This window comes from Callithrix jacchus, chromosome 10, assembly GCF_049354715.1.
Source record: "Callithrix jacchus isolate 240 chromosome 10, calJac240_pri, whole genome shotgun sequence".
NCBI classification, from domain to species: Eukaryota; Metazoa; Chordata; class Mammalia; order Primates; family Cebidae; genus Callithrix; species Callithrix jacchus.
Genome location: NC_133511.1, coordinates 59,421,343 through 59,441,318, shown reverse-complemented (window position 1 = coordinate 59,441,318; position 19,976 = coordinate 59,421,343). Strand labels below are relative to the sequence as shown.

Here is a 19,976-nt window from a genome sequence, read left to right as displayed (position 1 = left end):
AATCCCCCTTTTTGCCAAGGTAAAAAATCATTAGGCATGTGGGGGCATTTGGTATGTGAGAAAACTATACTTTCTACTAAATTTCGCTATGAACTCAACATTGTTCTAAAAAAGTAAAGTTTGGTTTTAAAGAAACACCATGAATAGTTATTCAATAATCCTGAGTAATCAAGATGATTGGTAACTGGAATTTTTAGATAATGAAGATGACTAATGTAAATAGGGATATTAAACATATATATAAAATCCAAAACAGTGTAGCATAACATGTTCCCATGCAGAATTTATTTTGTTTTGTAAAGGGCGATTTAATTACTACTGCTTGCAAAGTCTGCCTTTTATTGAGATTAACAAGGTAGAATGCTGTAGCCACATGCTGAATCCCAGAGCTGGCTCAGATCTAACAAGAACCAGTTGCTTCATTCAATTTCTTTCTTCCTCCAAAATGCAATTAACAGATTATGATTAGTTGAACAAATTCCAAATTGTATTCAAATGAAAGCAATTTACCCAGCGTCTGGGTCCAACAGGTGATCATTTTCAAAGCTCCTGGAAGAATTGGATGGTTTCATCTAATTGTTCTCAGGAAGAAATGGATTTAAATGCTTGGTTCCAATAGGCCCCACCATGCGCAGCCCATATGGTGGTTCAGAGCTGTTCTTTCAGCTTCACTAGCCCAAAGGGCGGCCTGGGTAATTACATCTTGCTTCTAAAATATTTTTTATGATGGACTAAAATGTTTCAATCTAGCACAAAATAATAACTAAAACTTTCTCTAACTATTAGGCAAAGAAAGTTGCAAGGGCATATATATGTGTGTGTGTGTGTGTGTGTGTGTGTGTGTGTGTGTGTGTGCGCGCGCGCGCGCGCAAGTGGGCGGGTAATATTTGTGAGGTTGAATTGTAGTTCAGAGGAGGGATAGGTGAGAGTAGTGTTGCAAAGCACTAATAATAAAGATTGTTCGTGTGCTAGATGTGAAACACTGAAAGGAAGTTCACCTACTTTCAGTGAAGAGTGCATTATATTTTTCATTATTCCAAGAAAGAAACTGAAACTTAGGAAGTTTTTTTCCCATAAATCACATGTGGTTTGAACATAAAGAATCTGGGGATTCAAAACAAGGTATATGACACTGCAGGCCTCTTTCTTTCTTCCCCAGCAGGTTGCCTTTGTATTTTAAGAACCACAGAAATTTGGCTGAAACATTTCTGTCTTTAGTTCACCTAAGAAAATGTCTAGTTAAATATATTTATAATATAGTATTTCACAAATACATCAAAATTATTAGAGATAATGCTCACCATGACGGATCATATCCAAATAGTATTCTAATACTATAATTACAGCTTATCTTGAAGAACTGATCTGAAATGTACTCACATTTAAAAAAAAAAAAAAAAAACTTCAGTGTTTATGTTCTTCTGGGGAGGGACTTTTGACAATGGTGTGCTGGAGAAATTGACCTAGATTGAAAAACCACACCCAGTTACACTACTTAGTGACCATGAGGGCATAGGTATTCATGTCAGTTTTCTAGATTTGTAACAAAAGATTTTTAAGGAAATATCCTCAGCATGTAATACCTCTGGTGACAAATTATTATTTTATAACTGCTAAGAAATAAAAAAGGCATATAACAACAGCATAGGGAATCAAAGAAAATAAAAACGTAAATGACTCTGCTGGGGTCCCATTGAATTTTGGCCTATAGCTTATAGTGCATTATCTTTATCTCTTGGTGTATCTCTGTCATTATGCCCTGTGATTCTCAAAGGGCCAGGTCCTATCTTACTGCAGTTGTCAACACCTAGCATAAAGTAGCTTCTCAATAACTGTTTATAGCTACAATCAACACATTGAAGGGATCTCATATCTAGAAACTACATACCAGCTTTCCCTGCTGTTCTATTCTTTCACATCAGTACAATCTGTATTTTTCTCCTTCATCAACATGGTTTGAAAACAGAGCACCTGTTAATTTCTCCTAGAAAAAGAATTCATTACCAATAAAGTATGTGTAAGTGTCAGAAATTGAATTGTGTTCCCTAAAATCCGTATGTTGAATTCCTAACCTCCAGTACTGCAGGGTAACCTTATTTAGAAATAGGGTCATTACAGATTAAACTAGTTATGATGAGGATGTATTGTTATATGAGGGGCTTTCATTAGACAGAATGACTACTGTCTTTATAAAAAAGAAGTAATCTGGACACACACAGACACATACACACACACACACACACACACACACACACACACAGAGAACGCCATGTGAAAACTGGAATTGTGCTGCCGCAGGCCCAGGACTAGCAGATGCCAGGAGACAGGTCTGGAACAGATCCTTCCCCAGACCCCAGAGAAAGCATGGCCCTGCCAACACCTTGATTTCAGAGCCCTAACTTACAGAACTGTGAGAAAATAAATGTCTGTGGCTCACCCGGCTTGTGATGCTTTTGTTTCAGCAGCCTTAGCAAACTACCACAGTGAGTCACATATACTGTGCATTATCCTACTTTCTTTGTTCAAGCAAAATCCTTCCATGTTGAATGAAAAATTTTCCCCTGAATCCTTTCTTGGCACCACCAGAGATTTTTTCTTTGTTTCTTCCCCCAAATCAAGATTATTCCCTTCTTCACCCCACAACCATAAATTTTTATCCTATGGTTATACAGACCAATCCATTTCTCCTCCCCAATTCCATTAGACTCCAAGTAATAGCAAGTACTTTGCATTTACTTACATTTTTCCATTCATTTTTATAAATTCTTATGTTATAGGTATTATCATAGTCAGTGGACAGTTAAAGAAAATGAGACTCCAAATGTTAAGTGACTTGTGAACACACAGCAAGTAAATGGGACAGCCAGGGTTCCAATTGAGCTTGACGTTTTCATAGACAAAAGCACAGAACTTTTATTTGGTTATGTCCACACACATAGGTAGTTTGACTGCAGTTGTCAGGTTAGTTTAAAAATTGTTCATATTGAAAAGGAAAATTAACTGAACTTGTCAGAAGCATCCTAACCAGAGTGACTTCATCTTGAACAAAAGTTGGATAGGGTCAAATCTGCTAGGTGATATTCCCAGGAGTTTGGGAACCCTTGCTCACAATATATTTATGGTTGAGGGAATGAGTTAATGATGTTAACAAACTAAATGAAGACCCAGTACTTATGTAGATATTCTGATATCTTAAAAACAAAAACATTCTTTAAGAATTCACTTTAAAAATTATCCATAAATTCTTGATGAAATCAATAGTTACACAAGAGAACAACAATACTAGTAACTTGTCACAAGCGGATCACAAGCTTTTGTAATAAAGCATGTGAGGCCATTACTCTTAGCTCTGTTATCCTATTTAAGCAAGCGCCATATTCGGGGTGGGTGCATTCCTCACCTTGCTTTCTGAGGATGGGTGACTCTGTAATAGAGTAATCTCTCTTAAGCTATCTTAACTTCTCCATACTTTGTGACTTACTCTGAATTCTTTCCTGCATGAGTTCCAAGAATCTACTTTGGGGGTCTGGGGCAAGACCCTTTTTCCAGTAACAAATTGAAGACCCATTTGCTTGATAGTGATATGAACAGGAAGCAGGGAAATACTGGGTAGAAGAGGGTGGTTCCCTGGCAAAGGCCCCACCCACACACCTGGAAACCATGGCCCTAAATGAGAACAGTTATCCCCGTTTTCCCCACCAAATTGTTACCTTTTTGGCCCATCCTGCCTCCACTATTCTGTGCCCATATAAATCCCAGACCTCAGTTGGCAAAGAGACAAGTGGCTGAGTGTTGAGAAGAGAAGCAGCAACTGACGTGGCTTAACTTCAGACACATGACTTCAGGGAGCAGCCCAGTGGGAGACGGCTGGGCTTCAAGGAAAGATCACCTTCCTGCTCCATTCCCTTTCTTGCTCCCCTTCTGCCAAGAGAGCCACTTCCACCGCTTAATAAAATTTTCTGTGTACATCACCTTTCAAACCATGCACATGACCTGATTCTTCCTGGACACTGGACAAGAATTTGCATTTCACTGGGTGTGGAAACCTAAAGAGGCTGTCACACTGACTCTTCACGGTGCTGTTTAACACTGAAGCCATCCATGTATGGCAAAGCTAAAAGAGCATTAATTGTAACACACACCTATATGCTGCTATGGGGCCGGAGCCCCAATGCGCTTGCCCTGGCCCCAGCACCTGTTTGCCTGCGTGAACCCTCCTGTGAGCGGTTGATCACAGTGAGTGCGAGTGAGCAAAATTCATCCATCCCTGCACCAAAGTGGCCAGCTGGACTCAGGGCCAGTGCAATCCAGTTTCCAACTGCAAAAGGGTCAAGGCAACTATCCCATCTCAATGGCTCCATACAATCTAGTCTGATGAACTGAAAACGGTAGGGTGTGCAGACAGTACATAAATTAGCTGTTGAATAAATTACTTGGTGTTTCCTCGTGGAGTCACACTCAGGTTTCCTCTCTATAGAAGTCTTTGGGTTCTAATATATGCCAGCAATGATGTACAGATTCTACTGAGGTACTCACATCAGATAATCAGTTGCCTAATGATTTGTGTGGAAACCACTAGATAGCCATCGCTCTCCCAACCCGCAGCCCCCTCGCCAAAAAGTTTAACATATTACTCTTTACATATCAAACATCTCTTCCATTTTCTTCACTCGTACTCTTTGTCATGCCTCACAGTTTGTAATTCACACAGACACACCTGATAAAGGCCCATCAAAACCACTGAAATTCATCCTTTGTCTTTCCAGTTCTCATCACTCATTAGTGACACATGCAGATAAGTCTTTGACTATTTTGCTCTCTTTTTAAAATTCCTTATATTTTAATGTGCACAAAGAGATGAGAGACAAAGGCTCATCAAAGACATCATTAGGCTACATTTATCTGCTTTGAACTGCCTTTGTCTTCTACTAGTTTTTAAGCTGGTCCCAGTCCTTGTGTATCTAGTTGGAATTGCTCATTACATTTGCTCTTTTTTTTATCTGCTACTGAAACAGTGGTGCTACTTGGTGATTTTTTTTTTGGCTTGCATTTCCAGTGATGAGAGTATCTCTAAGCAATATGCTAGAAGTTTGAATTCAAAAGAAAAGTTGCTTTTTTAATTAAAATATTAAATGTGCTGCCCACACTTTTATCATCTGTGAAACATTCATTTTTCATACTCATTCCTTTGCAGTTTGAGAGTATTGTTATGCAATGATTATTCCCAATGCCAAGCTATCAACAGGAGTATTTTGAGATAAACAATGTGTTTACAATAGGAACTGTAGTGCTGTCTTTTGTTTTGGAAGATGTTGGCATTTATATTATTATTCTGCTCAGGAAGGAGCCTGTCTTTCTAAGCCTATTGGAGAATTGCAGTAATTTCTCACTGATTGCACACAGAATTGGCCCTCTCCTCAGTGTCATCACCAGCTGAGGAAAGGTCTAGTTTTTTGGTGACCCTAGCTACTTTATTCATTCATGTGTCCATTTATTCATACACTCACTGATATGGCAACCACTAACAATGCATCTTTAAATGATGTCTAATAAACCGCCTTTACAACATCCTCTTTATCAATATATAAAAATATCCATGAATTTGTAGAAAATAAAGTTTACAGTAACATGGGAAACTAAAACTGGTCAGATAAGATCTAGGAGGAAGTTCCTCTAACTTCCAGGCCTGAATGATTTGGATTAAGAAATATAAACCAGAAATGGGGGCTCATGCTTGTAATCTCAGCACTTTGGGAGGCCAAGGCAAGCGGATCACTTGAGGTTAGGAGTTTGAGAACGGCCTGGCCAATAGGGTGAAACCTTGTCTCTGCTAAACCACAAAAATCAGCTGGGAGTGGTAGTGGGTGCCTGTAATCCCAGCTACCTGGGAAGCTGAGGCACAATAATCCCTTGAACCTGGGAGACAGAGGTAGCAGTGAGCCAAGATCATGCCACTGCACTCCAGCCAGATTCCATCTTTAAAAAGTAAATAAACATAAAAATAAATGGTAATCTACAAAAACTTGCCCTCATGAAACAGAGAGTGGACTCAAAGATATTTGTCTTTTTTACTTTTCTTGATATGTGGAGTAAGATGTCCCTAGCCTTAAAACAAACAAACAAAAACTATTTTTTTGGAAAGATCATCTCAGGAATAGTGGATAAAAAGTGAGGGGAATCACAATGTGAGGAGATGGGGGAGGTAGTTTGGAGCAAAATGATGGTACACTATGCAATTATAAAAAGACCTTTTTAATATTTAGGTTCTTACAAGATAGCCAGGTAGGAGTGGAAATTAGACTGACATTGAAGAAATACATTCTAGCAATAGGACTCATTGATTTTTAGCTTCTTTTCCCTAGAATCTCAGGAAACTTAGCAACGAGACTGGGAGACAATCCTGTCTCTGAATAGTATTTGCACTGAGGAGGGTCTGTTTCAATCTAGGAAATTGGGCTAGCTGTGAATATCAAGTTACCTCTCAGCTCAGAGGGCTATTCCATCAGCTTGCAAATGTACATAATGAGCACAGCCAAATAAAACAGTATACCGTGTCCTTTTGTTATCAAATGGCAAATCAAAATAAACGGTTTAATAGCCTGTAATTGTCTCTTTATGAGTTTTGTAACTGAGTCACAGATTTGTGATAAATTCTCTATTCTAGATATGCTTTCCTAAATGCTGTATTTTGAAAGGCATTATTATTCAGAATTCACAATGAGTATCAGCCCTAACTCTGCTTTGTGTGGTCTTTAAGTCTTTGAATATATAAAGAAATAACTTACGGAGGTTTAAGATACCTCTTGATATTCAGGTTGATACTCTCTTTCCCTTAATATATGGCATTTTAAAATATACTTCATATAGGTTTTCTTTAATTTTTTGTTTTTCAAATAAAAAAACGAATACAGAGGTAAGGGTGCAGGGAGGGGGGGGATGATGATGGCTTGAACCTTCCTTGGATCCACTTATAGAAAATTGAGAGCTCTCATTCTAAACGGAGCATTTGAGGACAGTTAGACCATGGGTCCATGTGCTATTCTACTTTTAATAAATAAGAATTTTTGTGAATATATTGTTTGAGGGGCTAGTGTAACATGTTAGAGCATCTTTAAGAGGTAAGAGTGAAACAATGGTTCAATTTTCCCATAACAAAGCTCCCTGGTATTCCCTCTTTTACAAGAAAGTAAACTTAATACATAAAATTAATCTATTTTCATTATAGACTCTCATCGAATCTGCTAGGTGTGGTAGAAAGAACACAAGCTTTGCACGGAATGATCTGGATTTGTATCCAGGCTTTACTAATTATATCCCTGTGATATTGACTAATTCTGCTAACTTCTGTGAGCCTCATCAGTAAAATTAGAACAATGAGAGTTTTTAAAAAATTACTAAATACATTTACCTACATAATACACCTGGGAATAAATGCAATAAATGCTCAATAAAAGATTTTTCTTATCCTACTGCTTATCCCTTGTACACACACACACACACACACACACACACACACACACGCAAAGGCTTATGGGGACAAGTTGATTACCACCTTAAGAATATTTTGCAAGGGTATTTACTTTTCTCCGTTTTTGTTCTATGGGCTTTGGAAAAGTAAGTAGCGTAACAGATTATTAGTCTTCACTAAATTAAAGTTTTACTTTACAGGCTCGTTTTCCGGAGAGGGTGATTTCATTGATACTAGTTGGTAGTATCATGGCATTCATATTTCTGATTCATCTGATTGTAAATTTACTTGGGCTCCTTGACAGACTACAATCTCAGTTTCCTTTGCAATTAGATGTTTTCATACACTAAATTCTCACCAATGAAATGCAAGGCCCCTCTCAATCCTGGTCCATAAAAGTTTCTCTTCTATAATCCTCTTTGCTCTTTTCCTATTTCAGCTGGCCACAATAAGACCTCTAGGGAAATCTTGCAAATTCAAAGCGAAAATGGCATCTTCAAATTACAAACTGAAAATGGCTCAAGGTCCTAGGACTCTAGGTCACTGAACACTGCTGGGAGGAGAATGGCCTAAGAATACCCACTACCTGAGCAAGAGACAGACATTCCTTGTATTAGGCTTACATTGCCTTAGTTAACACAAATATCTAGTACAGTACTTACTACACGGTAATGATTCCATAGTTGTTCTCCTTTTCCACAGGCAAAGGCATGTTTCAACACATGGTCTAAAACCTAGAAAGACTCTGAAAACAACTCCTGAAACTGCTGATCTGCAATTATACCTCTCTGATCTATTCTCCTGTTTACACGTGTATTGTAAGGTCTTTCAGGCTGAGTGACGGTGCCATGGATGCTGTGACGACCCCTGTGACCCGCACGTACACCTCTGGAGGGCCTTCTGGAATTAGAAAACCTGAAGTAACTGGAAGACCATGAAAAATGGAAGAACCATCTACCCCTGCGGCGCCTAACTAACCTAAGACATTCTTCTATTGTTTCTTGTTTCGGCCTCAACTGACAAGGCCATTAGACTTTGCAACTGACCTTGGTCAACCTCGTGATTCCAGACCCTATGACTCCCCTCCCAGCTTGCAGACCTATGACTTTTCTCAGCTTACAAAAAACTGCCCTAAACTGTAACTTCTGTAACTTTCTACTGCTTACCCCAAACCTATAAAACCAACTCCTATCCCACTGCCCTCCGCTGACTTTTTCATCCTGCCCACACTCAGGTGAATAAACAGCCATAGTGCTCACGCAAAGCCTGTTTTGGGCAGTCTGTTCATTCAGAGCATGCATTTTAACGTGTATTTCTTCCTATCACGATGGTAACCCCAGAGCAGCTTACAGACAGCCTTAATCATTGCTCTATCTTTATTGCTTTGCACTAGATGTATAATGTTTCCTGAATGAAGCAAAGGAAACTACTGAGCAGGCCAGACTGGAGCCAGACAGTAAGTACAGTTCAGGCAGGACAGACCAGGACACATGAAGCCTAGTGGTTACAATCGCAGGTTCTTTTAGTCAGAGCTCAAATTTTGTTATTAGTGTCCCCAGTCAACCCTTACTAGCTGAAGTTACTTAACCTCACTGATTTTAATTTCCCCAGATATAAACTGAGCAAAATAATAATACTCATAGAATTAGCTATTGCTATTATGTTTTTATTATTATTATTATCATGAGGAAGGGAATTCGTGGCTTTATTAAGCCACCAGAAAAGATATGTGTCTTCAAAATTTCCTGGAATGATAAGAATCTGTCTCTCATGGTCTCCAAAGGAGTATCATTGTTTGAAAAGATAAGGCTCTCCTGAAATCAAGTAGGGCATTGCTAAATAATTATTCACCCATAGCCCCAAACAGCTTTTGCTAATGTCACAGTGCCTCTTACGCATTTAGGAAACAACTTTGTTGTTGAAACTTTAATCAAACTCGTGCCTGGAACTTAAAAAAAAATTCAATTAAAATTTTTAAAAAGCAAGTAGAATAAGTGAGAGGCAGTTTTTTACTGAATCAGAAATGCAGAATAATAAAATAGGTATGTGATATCACCGCATGCTGCTGAATTAACATTGGCAATGCTTGCGTAATTTGACATCTAAATAAAGATATTGAATTTGGGAAAAAAGGTTATGTTTTGAAAGAGTGAACTATACGTTTAGGCAGCATAAGAATTGTTTAAATATCAACCTTACAAATCATTTAGAAAGTATTTAACATACAGAACAGTAGGAGATTGAAAAAAATAAATTGCTTAGATAAAGACAAACTAGGCTATTTTAAAAGAGTATAAATCCTTAGGGATAATGGACAATTCTGTAGGTATTACCTCTGCTTCTTAGTCTTTCATTTCTTTTTTCTTTTTTGAGACTGAATCTTGCTCTTTTGCCAGGCTGGAGTGCAGTGGCACAATCTTGGCTCACTGCAACCTCCGTCTCCCTGATTCAAGCACTTCTCCTGAGTAGCTGGGACTGCAGGCGTGTGCCACCATGCCCGGCTAATTTTTTGTATTTTAATAGAGACGGGGCCAGGCCGTTTCACCAGGGCCAGGATGGTCTCCATATCCTGGCCTCATGATCCGCCTGCCTCGGCCTCCCAAAGTGCTGGGATTACAGGCATGAGCCACTGCACCCGGCCTCATTTCTTTTTTTCTTTAAAAAAAAAAAAAAACAAAAAACTGGCAGATGCCAGTCAGCGTCCCTGGCGCGGCGGGCCATGGAGGCCCTGCGGCAGGCCCAGCAGGCTGTGCTCCGCCTGCTGCTGTGCCGGCCGCCAGACCCAAGCCGCGCACCTCGGAGGTGCTGATGCGGAGCCTGCTGCAGCAGCGCCTGCGCACTGGAACTCTTTCTGTGAGCCCTAGTGCCACCCGCAATGACCACTTCCGCCTCTCGCACTTCAACTGGCCAGTGCAGGGAGCCACCTACCACGTCCTGCACACTGGCTGCTTCCCCTTCATCAAGTACCACTGCTCCAAGGCGCCCTGGCAGGACCAGGCCGGGCAGAACCACTTCTTCACGGAGCTCAAGGTCATCAACCTCACTATTCCAACTTTATTATATGGACTTGGCTCCTGGTTATCTGCCAGTCACAGAGACTGTGCATACCAGTTATGGACCCACAACAGTTTATTTTCTCAGGAAGAACTACAAACTACTGTTCAACGAAGTAAGAGAGGACACAAACAGATGGAAAAACATTCCATGTTCATGGTTAGGAAGAATCAATATCATGAAAATGGCCATACGGCCCAAAGTAATTTACAAAATCAATGCTATCCCCATCAAGCTACCAATGACCTTCTTCACAGAACTGGAAAAAACTACCTTAAACTTCATATGGAACCAAAAGAGAGCCTACATAGCCAAGTCAATTCTAAGCAAAAAGAACAAAGCTGGAAGCATCACACTACTGGACTTCAAACTATACTATAAGGCTACAGTAATCAAAACAGCATGGTACTGGTACCAAAACAGAGATATAGACCAATGGAACAGAACAGAGGCCTTGGAGGCAATACTACAAATCTGCAGCCATCCGATCTTTGACAAACATGACAAAAACAAGCAATGGGGAAAGGATTCTCTGTTTAATAAATGGTGTTTGGAAAACTGGCCAGCCACGTGCAGAAAGCAGAAACTGGACCCCTTCCTGACACCTTACACTAAAATTAACTCCAGATGGATTAAAGACTTAAACATAAGACCTGGCACCATAAAAACCCTAGAAGGAAATCTAGGCAAAACCATTCAGGACATAGGAGTAGGCAAGGACTTCATGAACAAAACACCAAAAGCATCGGCAACAAAAGCCAAAATAGACAAACAAGACCTAATCAAACTCCACAGCAAAAGAAACAATCATTAGAGTGAATTGACAACCAACAGAATGGTAAAAAATTTTGCAATCTACCCAACTGACAAAGGGCTAATACCCAGAATCTACAAAGAACTAAAACAGATTTACAAGAAAAAAAAAATAATCCCATTCAAAAGTGGGTGATGGATATGAACAGACACTTTACAAAAAAAGACATACATGAGGCCAACAAACATATGAAAAAATGCTCATCATCGCTGGTCATTAGAGAAATGCAAATCAAAACTACATTGAGGTACCATCTCACTCCAGTTAGAATGGTGATCATTAAAAAATTGGGAGACAACAGATTCTGGAAAGGATGTGGAGAAATAGGAACACTTTTACACTGTTGGTGGGAATGTAAATTAGTTCAACCATTGTGGAAGACAGTGTTGCGATTCCCCAAGGACCTGGAAATAGAAATTCCATTTAACCCAGCAATCCCATTACTGGGTATATATCGAAAGGATTATAAATCGTTCTACTATAAGGACACTTGCACACTAATGTTCATTGCAGCACTGTTTGCAACAGCAAAGACCTGGAACCAACCCAAATGTCCATCGATGATAGACTGGACAGGGAAAATGTAGCATATATACACCATGGAATACTATGCAGCCATAAAAAACGATGAGTTTGTGTCCTTTGTATGACATGAATGAACCTTGGAAACCATCATTCTCAGCAAACTGACACAAGAACAGAAAATCAAACACTGCATGTTCTCACTTAGGTGGGTGTTGAACAATGAGAACACATGGACACAGGGAGGGGAGCTTAACATGCTGGGGTCTATTGTGGGGAAAAAGGGGAGGGACAGCAGGGGGTGGGAAGGTGGGGAGAGATAGCATGGGGAGAAATGCCAGATATAGGTGATGGGGAGGAAGGCAGCAAATCCCACTGCCACGTGTGTACCTATGTAACCATCTTGCATGTTCATCACATGTACCCCAAAACCTAAATGCAATAAAAAAAAAGATGAAGGTGCCATGTATTGAAAGTGTGCATCAAAGAGCATAAACACTAGTGAATTTTCTCTGTGTATATATGCAGTATTTATTTTTGATCCTTTAAAACACAACTTTTGCAAAAAAAAAATAAACCCAGAAGAATAAAGCTACTTAGTGTCATAGCTCTTATAGTTCCAATTTCCACCCAATGTGCACCCTTCTCTCTTTCTTTCTACAAAGTAGAAAAATGTTCACAATAAAAAAAAGTGATAGATGTCTGATTAATGAAAATTCTGTTCTATAGACAGGTAGAGGAGATAAAGGCATTTCAAGATTGTGGAATGTCAGAACTGGAGGAAACCTTTAGGCCAAACACAGGTGCATTCAAATCCCAGCTTTATCACACACAATTCATAGATTATTTACCTGAGTTTCCTCATTCCTGCTTTAGTTTTCTCATCTATGAAACTCAGATAATAATATATAACAGATTTGGTATGTAGAAGTATTCATAAGTAGTCTTGCTTTTTCACTCCAAAAGGCATTGCTTGCCCTTGCTCAAGGTCAAGCAGTAAATTAGTTGCAGAGGGAAGATGAAAACCCCAGTATCTCAAAGGCAATATCAGTGCTCTTTTCTCTTCACCAAGTTGCCTTCTTGTGCCACTATTTGTCAACTGGATCTCAAACTTTCTCTGGTTATTTCTCAGATGAGCTGTTCAACAATGACAGAGAGCCCCCAATATGTCCTAATCTTCTATGAATTCATTTATTAACAAGTAATTGTAAAGCATCTGTTATGTGTCAGACACTATTTTAATTACCGGGGATAGACCGGTGATCAGTGGAGACCAGCTGCCTGACCTTGCGGCCATGGCCTGTCCTGGGGAAGGAGTAGGAGGGGGATGACAGATAATAAATAATCAAGAAATATATCAGACAGTGATAAGTGCCAGATAGAGATTTAAAATAGGGTGCTTTGATAGAACGTGGTCTGGTGGTAGTATTAGATTGGATTATCAAGGAAGGCCTCTCTGGAGAGATAATATTTAATCTATATCTGCACTAAACGAGGAAGCCAGCTGTACAGAGGGAACTAGTGTGGAACCAGTATAGCAGTCAGGAGCTTTGCATGTTTAAGAAACAGAGGGAGGTCAGAGTCAAGGCTGCTGAAGCAGAGTGGACAGAGGGAGGGGGGTATCAGAGAAATATAGGGAGGTGGGTAGTTATCACACGTTATCATATGGGATTTCTAAACCACGGGAAGTACTCTGGATTTCATTCTAAGAACACACTGGAAGGTCTTAGCTGGAGAAAGTGTCATAATCAGATTTATTTATAGACGAGAGAGAGAGAAAGCCTGAAAATGAGATTTTAGGACAGGGAGAGGAAGAGGAGATACACAGAATAGATGATAGATAAGTAGACAGATACAGACAGATAGATGGATAGATAGATAAAAAGTAAATAGAAAGAAACATGGTATTTGACAATATCTTTCACTGGCCATGATTACTCCCAGTGTCAAATGAGAAGCCAGTTTTAGACATTGCTTCAACCAAACAAAGCAAAATAACAATAAATAAAAGCCTATACATAAATCCAATTCCAATAGGAGGACAAACAGGGCAAACTTTACTGAAGATAACATTCAGGCAGAGAAGTGGGAAGAAGTTACTTTGTGAAACACCAAGCAAAGTAACCTCAGAAATTCCATTTCAACATTGCTTTCTTCCAGCCCTCATCCTACACAGCTGCCTCATTTCTCCTGTTTCCCTCACCTCTCAGTGAAACTGAACAGCTTAACAGCTTAGCCTCAAACCAAGTCTTAATTTTTTTTCCCTTTCCCTTGTCCTCCTTCCCTTACCTCTAGTCTCATGATACAGCTTCGAGACAAACTGCCTATGTGTCACATTTCATCTTCAAATGTAGCCTTGAATGTGCTTGAACCTCCACTCCCTTTCTTTTCCCATACTATGCCCCCGTGTCTTATGCACCTTATTTACCTAGATACATGTTAAGCTCACACTCTACTCACTTATCTGTTCATAAATTTCCTTAGAAGCTTCAGGAACTGTATCCTGTTATGGACCAGATACTTCCAGACACAGTGGCGCTAGCTCCTTCACCAGATAAAACAATAATCCAGGACAAGCCATTGAAGTGCTTAGGCCACCTGACACCTCCTAACCCCTTGCATTCCAAACCCTTTCTTTAAAAACCCCTGCATTCCTTCCATAAATTGAAGAGTGGAAATTTTTGGAAAGAATTACATCTACTCTTCCCCCTTGCTACCATGAATAATAAAATATACCCTCTTTGGATTAACCTTAATCTTGTTACACTGGCTTCTTTTTCTAAGTGGCCAACAGCCAGATCCTTCTGCTTTTATGTCAGCACACGTCTATCCTGCCCCTTCTCACAGCACTGATGAAACACTCTCTTTTTCTCTCTGCTTGGAACCTCTCCTTAGGGACTTGTCTTCCTTTCATATGCAAATCAACTTAGCCCTAAATTAGATCCCAAATTGAGCCCCAACCATGTTCCACACACAAAGCAAAGTTTCTTCCTTGGAATCTCCTCCACATTAACAAGGGTAAAAATAGAACTGGTGAAGCTGGGGAAGTTATAACTGACTAGCAGTTAAATATAAGAAAAGGGCAGCAAATTCTCAAATATCAACTCATAAGCTTTGATGGAAGGCAGCATTTAAAGAAGGACCCCAAGATTTCTGCCCCCAACATAATCCCTTTTCCTTAAAAAGAATTTATGATTATGACAGGATGCCACATTATGTGGCAAAGGGTAAATAATTCTGTAGAAGTAATTAAGATTCCTAATCAGCCGACTTTGAGTTAATAAAAAAGAGATTATTCTGAGTGGGCCTAGTCTAATCAGGGGAACCCTATAAAAGGTACTATTTAGGCTTTGCTTAAAGGGAGAAATTTGAAGCAAAAGGTGTTGCTGCTGCCCTCAAGGAAGTGAAAAGAGGTCCTGCGAGAGGGACATGTGGCCAGAAACTAGGAACTGAGAGCAGCCCCAACTGACAGCAAGAAAATGGGTTCCTCAGTTCTACAAATTGAAGGAACTAATACTCACATGATCTTGGAAGAGAACTTCAAACTCCAGAAGTGAACACAGCCCCCTGTTAAACACCTTGTTTGTAGTCTAGTGAGACCCTGTGCAGAGAAATCAGCTTTAGTGTCTGTCTGGATTCCTGACCCATGGAGACTCTGAGACAATAAATATATGTTGTTTTAAATTACTCAGTGTGTGGTAATTTGTTATGCAAAAAGAGAAAACTAATGCAAACTGGGTAAAACATCCCTAGATCTACTATTAGTATTATCCTGTGGCTATTTTTATTTTTTCTGTGACCTCCCTTTCTCTGCTTCCTGCACAATATTTTTTTTCTTACTTTAGCATTTTTTATACTTACTCTTGCCTCGAGCAGTTTGTCCTCCTAATGTGCTACTGTGACAATTTTCTAATTTGCTTATCTAAGAGTCTTAGTCCATTTACAGAATACCTTAAACTGAATATCCAATAAACAACAGATTTATTTCTCACAGTTCTAAAGGCTGGGAGATCACGATGCCAAGATAATTAGTATCCGTTGAAGACCTGTTTCCTGGTTCGTAGACAACCTTCTTTTATCTGTGTCCTCACATGACGGAAGGAATGAGGGATCTCTCTGGATTCTCTTTTATAAGGGCACTAATCCCACTTAGGAGAGCTTCACCATCACCTAATTATCTCACAAAGGCCCCACATCCTATACCATCATCTTGGGGGTTAAGGTTTCAACATATGCATTTTGGAGAGACATAGCATTATAAAACATTTGCTCATTTTACAAAGATCTTGCTTTTCATCAAGATTTTTCTTCTCTCTTTTCTCTCTTTCAAAATCCTACTTATCCTTTTAAGTATGGTTTACAGGCCACTTGCACCATGAAGCCTCACCTGATGACATTTGTGACCATTCATTCCAAACTTTTTTGCCGCTTCCTTCTTGCATCCCCATGTTGCTTACAGCCTTGTTTTAAAGTGATTTGATTGTTGATTCCCATTCTCAACTGGACTGTAGTCTCTTTGATGACAGGGACCTCTAGCACCAAATACAGTGAATCTTCATTATTTGTTGTTTCCATATTTGCAATTTTTCTAATTGCTAAAGTTTATTTATAACTTTAAAAGTATGTCTGTGGTCCCAGTTACTGGGAAGGCTGAGGTGAGAGAATCACCTGAGCACAAGGACATTGAGGCTGAAGTCAGCTGTGATTTGCCACTGCACTCCAGCCTGGGCAAGTGAGACACTGCCTCAAAATAAAATAAAATAAGATAAAATAAAAGTTCAATATTCATGGCACTTTCACAGTCATTGACGAGCACGCACATATGCAAAGTGGCAAAAAATGTGAGTTGCCTGACATGCATACTCCCAGCTAAGGTGGAACACAGCAACGCTTTTCTTCTTGTTTCAGCTATCATTCTGGAAACAAGTTCCCTCTTTTAAGTCCATTTAGTGGGAATTTGTTTCATTTTGTGTGCTTTTTACTGGTGATTTTGCTGTCTAAAATGACCACCAGGTATTGTGCTAAAGTGCTATCTATTATTCCCATGCAAAAGAAGGCTGTGTTGCGGCTTATGGAGATGAAGCACATAACTGAGTATCCATACATATTATATAATCTTTATTCCAGCACGAATTTTAGTGCTGTTGCCAAGAACTTAATATGAAAGAATCAGTAATACATAAGAAAGTGTCTTTAAATGGAATTACACGGAAAATTAGGTTATACATTGATTTGCTGACAAATATCTTGTGACCAGATGCTCATAGGAACCAACCCTTGTAATTCCCCTAGGAACAATGATTCAGTGTTTGCTAATTCAGCATTTGTGGCAACTTTATAGAATATAACTACTGCAAACAAGAATCAACGATACTAAGTATATTTTGTCACTGTCTCCTAAGAATTCCTAAATGTGTCTCATTTTTTCATATTATTGCTTTATCTTTCCATTCATTCATCATCTGACTATCTATTGAATATTTATTGATTCCTTTATCTCTTCCAGACACTGCTTGGGACTGAAGGTACAAAGGCAAACAAGAGAGACATTATCTTTATTCTCTGGAATCTCACACTGCAGCACTGAATAATATAGAATGCTACATACTACAGTATAAAAGATACAGCATTTATTAAAGTTCACAAGAGAAAAACTGCATGTAGAGTTTTATATCAGAGTTGATCTTCTGATGAAATAATATATAGAATATAGCCAGATGAAAGATAGTGGCAGAAGGAAGTTGGGTAAAAGATCCTAAAGTGAGAGAAGTTGGCATCAGTAACAAATGAAAAGAATGCTGGGAGAGCTACAGGGTGCAGTTCAGAAAGAGTGGAGTTTGGGCAAGCCCAGAGATTTTGAAAGCAACATGCCATTTCTCAGCATAGAATATGTTCATGAGAAGTTATTCTCAAAAAATAATTAAAATTCAACACATGATGGCTAAATGGTTAAAATGCATCTTACAAATACAACCCAAGAAACTTAATTTTCAAATGTATTTGCTCAAAAGATCAGTAGTACTGTTTCTTTAGGGTATATATTTATGAAATATTAGTTAAATTAGATGTTCAAATGGTGAACTTAAAATTCTTGAAAGTTAAAAATCTCAATAAAATAAATAAGCAACATGACAACCTGACATAATATTTATAAAGCATTTTATGTACAAGAATAACTCAGTTTAAAGACTATCTGGCCAACACTCATTTTTCCATCAATGAACTAAAGTTTTTCACTGTCACTATAGCTGTCAAGGCACATAATTCTCTAGTGGTGTATAAAACGTTAATATATATGGGCAAGTTCATCATATTACAAAAGAATCATTCTCACTTAAAATTCCAGAATTGAAGAATTTGGATTCCTGCTGCTTCTACAAAAGTGATCACAATCAGTGTGTCCTTTCCTGGGAAAAATTATAAACTAAATATTGTTTATCCTGTTACTCTCAGTATTAATAATGTGGTTTTAAGTTTTCATTTTTTAAAAAAGAGTTATTTTTATCTATATGCTGATGACTTTTAGTCAGATTAAATCTCTCTCAAACTGAACATATAAGTTTTATTTCTAAATACATGGGACATTAACCATTTGCTTCCATAATTTGATAAGCCTTTGTGTATTAAGAAACTTTACTGTTGACATCTAGGCTATGACCGTAGTTCTTTGTAAAATCAAATTATCATTACAATGTTCATCACTGATATAAAACTTGTTGTTAACTAAACACTTCCTTTTGTTCTACTTAGAATATCAATGCATGAATTTTATTAGAGGGGAAACATGTATATATATACATATAGAGATGGAAGGAAGATATTTTTTTTTGAGATGGAGTCTCACTCTGCCACCAGGATGGAGTGAAGTTACTGCAATTTCCACCTCCCAGGTTCAAGCAAGAGCTACTCGGGAGGTTTTCAGCCTCCCTAGTAGCTGGGATTACAGGAATGAACCACCATACCCAGCTAATTTTTGTATTTTCAGTCGAGATGGGGTTTCTCCACGTTGATCAGAATGGTATCTATCTCCTGACCTCATGATCTGCCTGCCTGGGCCTCCCAAAGCGCAGGGATTACAGCATGAGCCACTGCGCCTGGCCGAAAATATTTTATTCAGAGACTACTAGTCCTTGATTTTTCCTGAGTCTCCAAGGAAATGTAATTATGTTTTATGACCTCAGAAATTGGAATATATGAAAAAAGTATATTTAACTGAATTAATTTTTGAATGTATTTATGACTGTATTGCTTTAGTTAGCAAAGTATGAGGGAAAGAATATGGGCCCACTAAGAGTTTTTATTTTGTGTTCCACAGCATAATAATTTCAAATGGTTAATAGACGATCCTTAAAAAAAAAAAAAAAAAAAAGATAGAGGACTCTTTAAAAAACCAGACAATTTCTCAGAGAAATGCTGAGCTGGAGAGGAAAGATCAGCCTTTACAGAAGATCAACTATGCCTGAAATATAAATGAAAACAGTAAGAAAGAGTTATCTTTCACTTATTACACAAATCAAAAGTAATTATATTCATAATTTCATGAGGGAGACATGATTTTTAAAAAATAGTGAATCAAGCAAAAAAAAAAAACAACCAGGTATTGATGTTTACCACTGCATTTTTGTTATAATGTTTTATAATACTGTAAATTAAGAAATATCAACATTAAACATTTGTATGTTAATTTCACTTGAGATATATTAAAATAGAAAAGCATAGAGGTGATAAAGTATTATGAAAAGATATTTATTATAAAACATATTATTAAATGTAAAAAATTTGTCACAGTGTTAGGTACATATAGAAATATTTCATAAATATGTTAACAAGATTGGAAAGACAAGGACAAAATATTAACAGTAGGATTTCTGGATGGATAAATGGTCTATTAATGATTCTATTTTACAGTTCTTTTAACTTACATGATTTTTAAATTTTCCTACAAAGATGAAATGTCATTGTATCATATGTAAAACATAGAAGATTTTAGTGAGTATTGATAATTTCTGACTTCCTCACATTCTCCCTTTTCACTTCCTCAATTGACTTTTGTTTTGCTAAAAAGTGGTTGGAATAGAGAGGTGTCTTCCTTTTGAAGTTGGGGATGAGCTTTCATAG

General features: G+C 38.3%; 1 protein-coding gene and 1 pseudogene across 4 annotated transcripts in view; one reads left to right on the top strand and one right to left on the bottom strand.

Moving 5' to 3' along the window:
• TENM4 (teneurin transmembrane protein 4) overlaps window positions 1–19,976 on the bottom strand; it is a 3,204,727-nt gene that overhangs the window by 2,492,508 nt on the left and 692,243 nt on the right. The gene's annotated exons all lie outside the window — the stretch shown is intronic.
• LOC100396076 (uncharacterized protein C15orf61 pseudogene) lies at window positions 10,188–14,498 on the top strand (annotated as a pseudogene).